This window comes from Pinus tabuliformis, chromosome Q, assembly GCF_031772625.1.
Source record: "Pinus tabuliformis cultivar Carrire ecotype Pingquan chromosome Q, CPIR1, whole genome shotgun sequence".
Taxonomy (NCBI): Eukaryota; Viridiplantae; Streptophyta; class Pinopsida; order Pinales; family Pinaceae; genus Pinus; species Pinus tabuliformis.
Window position 1 is genome coordinate 1,272,336,796 of NC_142296.1, and position 4,677 is coordinate 1,272,341,472.

The window sequence follows — 4,677 nt, forward strand, 5'->3', positions numbered from 1 at the left end:
AACATGATCATAGCATCACCTTGGTTCCAGGGGCCCAACCCCCAAATGTGCGCCCATACAGATATCCGTTCACCCAAAAGAATGAAATAGAAAAAATCATCAAGGAACTTTTGGAAGCAGGTGTCATTCGTCCCAGCATTAGTCCTTATTCATCCCCAGTGGTCATGGTGCTCAAGAAAGATGGGGAGTGGCGGATGTGTCCCGACTTTAGGGCCCTCAATAAGTTGACAGTCAAAGATAAATTTCCCATCCCGGTGGTTGATGATTTGCTGGATGAACTCAATGGGGCTCAATTCTTCACTAAGCTGGATCTTCCCTCAGGCTACCACCAAATTCGCATGAAGGAAGTCGACATCCCCAAGACTGCTTTCCGAACTCATGAAGGCCATTATGAATTCCTAGTCATGCCATTTGGTCTTTGTAATGCCCCCTCTACTTTTCAGAGCCTTATGAACCACATTCTCAAACCATATCTCAGGAAATTTGTACTTGTCTTCTTCGATGACATCCTCATCTATAGTTGCACTTGGGCCACACATCTTCAACATGTAGATCTACTCTTGCAACTGCTCCGCAAGCATAAATTATTTGTCAAGATGTCCAAGTGTTCGTTTGGCATGGCAGAAGTAAAGTATTTGGGCCACATTGTGGGGCGTGAAGGTGTCAAGGTGGACCCCAAAAAGATCCAGGCAATGCAGGAATGGCCTCAACCTAAGACCTTGAAGAGCTTGAGAGGATTTTTGGGTCTCACAGGCTATTATCGTAAATTTTTCTGCAACTATGGTCGCATAGCGAAGCCCCTCACCCAACTCCTAAAGAAAAATTCATTCTTCTGGAATGAGGAAGCACAACAGGCCTTTAAAGCTCTAAAAAATGCCATGTGTTCCACTCTAGTGTTAGCACTACCTGACTTCACCAAATCTTTTGTCATTGAATGTGATGCTTCGGGTATAGGTATTGGGGCAGTCTTAATGCAGGAAGGGTGACCGTTGGCCTTCACAAGCCAACAACTCAGTGGGAGGAATCTAGGCCAATCTACCTACGAGAACGAAATGATGGCCCTCTTACATGCAGTCGAGACCTGGCGACCTTACTTATTGGGGCGACGTTTCCAAATCCGCACAGATCATCACAGTCTTAAATATTTTTTGGAGCAACGCCTATCCTCCCCACAACAAAATAAATGGCTAGCCAAAATGCTGGAATATGATTATGAGATCATTTACAAGAAAGGGAAAGACAATAGTGTAGCAGATGCATTATCTCGCCAATTTGAGGAGGAAAGTACTCTGCTAGCAATTTCCCTCCCCATTCCAGAATGGATTGAAGAGGCTCGCAGGGAATGGTTTTCACACCCCGGGCTCTCCCAACTCATTTCTCAATTGCAGGTAGATCCAAATTCCACCAAGGGCTACTCGTGGCAGGATGATATTCTTCGCTACAAGGACAGAGTCGTAATATCACCAACATCCACCCTCAAAAGTCGCATTTTGGCAGAATTGCACTCATCTCCCATTGCAGGACATTCGGGCTTTCAGAAGACGTATGCTCGCACCAGAAGATCATTTTTTTGGACAGGCATGAAAAAGGACATCCTTACTTTTGTAGCAGAATGTGATGTCTGTCAACGCCACAAAGGGGAAACCGTCAACACACTAGGCACATTACAACCATTGGCCATTCCAGCGTCTATTTGGACGGAGGTTTCTATGGATTTCATTACAGGTCTTCTAAAGTCAGGGAACAAGTCAGTCATCATGGTGGTTGTGGACCGACTGTCGAAGTATGCTCATTTCTGCACCCTACCCCACCCGTTTACACCAACTTTGGTTGCTCAATCTTTCATGGATCAGATCTTCAAATTGCATGGCATGCCCACTTCTATTGTGTCCGACCGCGACCCGATCTTCACCAGTAAATTTTGGCAGGAACTCTTCAGAATACAAGGCACTCAACTCAAACTCAGTACTTCCTATCATCTGCAAACAGATGGTCAAACCGAAGCCGTCAACAAATGTCTAGAAACCTACCTTAGGTGTTTCACTTTAGAAAAGCAACACCTTTGGGTACAGTGGTTACCTCTGGTTGAATGGGTATAACACCAAATATCATGCCACCACCAAAATGACTCCCTATGAAGCAGTATATGGTCAACTCCCACCTTCACCTACTTCGTATCTCAAGGGATGCTCAAAAGTACAAGCAGTGGATGAACTCCTACAACACCGCGCAACCATGCTCGCCCATCTTCGAGAGAATCTTCATCAAGCTCAGAACCGCATGAAGCAACAGGTAGACTAGCATCGCTCAGAGCGCCAATTTCAAGAAGGGGATCAGGTCTTTTTACAACTACAACCATATAAGCAAACATCACTCAAGGACAAGGGGTGTCATAAACTCTCTCCCAAATTCTACGGACCATATCAAGTACTTCAGCACATTGGAGAAGTGGCCTACAAGTTGGCCTTGCCACCTACTGCAAAAATCCATCCAGTTTTCCATGTCTCATGCCTCAAGAAAGTGATTGGGAACAATTGTAGAATTCATACCAGTCTACCTGAATTGGACGAAGAAGGGTCCATCTGGCTTCAACCCGAACAGGTCCTAGACACATGAGACAAGCAACTCCGCGACCGCATGATTAAGGAAGTCCTCGTCAAATGGAAAGACACCTCTCCGGAAGATGCAACTTGGGAACCAGCCACTATTCTTCAGCAGTTTCCACAGCTTCAGCCTTGAGGACAAGGCTCGTCTTAAGGGGGAGGGCATGTTAGGGTCCCACCCTACCCCCCTTATTTATGTAATGGGATCACGTCATAGTCAAGAGTCAATAAAGCCCATATTAATAATTGTAAGTGGTTAATCTGCAATTAATGACGGAACCACAGTTAGTTGCAAATGGGCTGTAGTATTAGATAGATGGTATTAATAAAACCCACGGTATTGGCCCGTGGTATTGCATGTATGAGTCATATATAAAGGATAGAGACTCCCTGCGAGGAGCATCGTGTCTTATTTTGTAGTCGAGCTCTGCTCTATTGGAGGTTGCCCCTTCGAAGAGGCAAGTGAACATTACTCTCTGAATAATAAAATCGTTGCTATTCTGTATTCTGGGCATCTTTTCTTCGCATATTCTGTATTTGGGTATCATTTTGCAGGTTAAGAGCATAACAATTTTGTTATCATCGTGGTCAACAAAACTTCTTCTCTGCCTATCCCCGTCCCATTCTCACTCCCTTTCAATTTCCTTTAACCTCTCTAGCAATGGGTTGCCCTATTGTGGATGCCTCTCTAGAATCCATTCCTATTTGATAACATGGTGAAACCTCCGATGGCCTCTTTCCCTCTTCATGTCTTCCCCAATTAGGGCCTTCTCGACGTTAAGTTCCCTCAACAACATGATTCAGAATGGTTGGAGATTTCCACTCACCATCCTCCTCATCATCCTAGTCCTCTAACTTTGTGGCATCTAGATCTAAAAATTGCTACATAATGTCATCTTATCTCTTAGCATTTTTGTCTTCTGGATCAGGAATGTATTCTTTGTCTTCCCCGTCTTCTGGCTTTTTGGCATCAGGATCCTTAGTTTTTTTTGTGGCAAAATATCCTAATTGGTGTATAAACTTCCAAAATATTTCTCCTTGTTATCAATAAGGATGTTGCAAGTAGCATCAGCGAGAAGAATAAAAATATAAACATGAGTAAGTTGATTTGTTTCACAGGATACATCCTTCTTAATAGGATGGTTCTTTCCAACATGAGAAAGAATTGCATGAACCTTCTTTGTACTATAACCACATATGTCTGGACCAAACATGATGTTGTAAGGTGTATCTCCACCAAACTTCTTTTGGTCAACATCACCACTCAATAGCTTCACATATCCACCACCACAGTCAAGTTTCTGCTCATGCTTGACAAAAAATTGAAGAACAAGTGTCTTATCCTTGTTGTTAAACTTTAGAAACTAAGCCGAAATGGCGAATAAACATGCATCTAGATGAGTTTAAATCTCTTTGTCATCGATATCCCCATTCCATGTTCCAGCTATGTGAAGTCACCCCCTACTGCACGCTCATCCTTCTTCCAATCAAATATCACCAAATGATTTTCCCATACATAATTGAATCACTCTTCAAGATAAACATGAATGGAGGATATCAAAGCACAACACATGAGCAGGAGGGCCAACTTGACCAATCCTCCAGATGCCATTGTCAAGGGTTTAGATTTGATCTAACATCAGACATGGATCTACACATCCAAAATGCAAGTATACCTTTAGCAAACAGATATATACAACTAAAATGCAAGTATACCTTCAACAAATGCTTCAAGTCTGGAGATAAATCATTACTCGCAAGGCCTAGAGGCTTCATGGCCTTGAGAGCTCTCATAAATTTCTCGTTCCCTAATTTTTTTAGCTCAAATATGTCAAAATTTCTCAAGCTCTATGCTGAGATAGGTAAAATTCTAAGTGAAAAAAAACAGACACATTCTCCTCTCTCTCGTTGGATCTCCTTGCAAGAAGAACACAACACGGAAGAGAAGGAGGTGATGAGTGTTTATGTTGTGACATGGAAACCTTGTGAATGAATCAATATATGAATGATCATTTTTCCATGTGTGTCTCTCTCTCACCAACATTTATTATTATGTCCCATGCCAACTTACAAC

The 4,677-nt window shown here is 42.9% G+C and overlaps 1 pseudogene; it reads right to left on the reverse strand.

Annotated features, from left to right (window-relative positions):
* Positions 1-3,380: 3,380 nt before the first annotated feature.
* LOC149224481 (calreticulin pseudogene) lies at positions 3,381-4,128 on the reverse strand (annotated as a pseudogene).
* Positions 4,129-4,677: the final 549 nt, after the last annotated feature.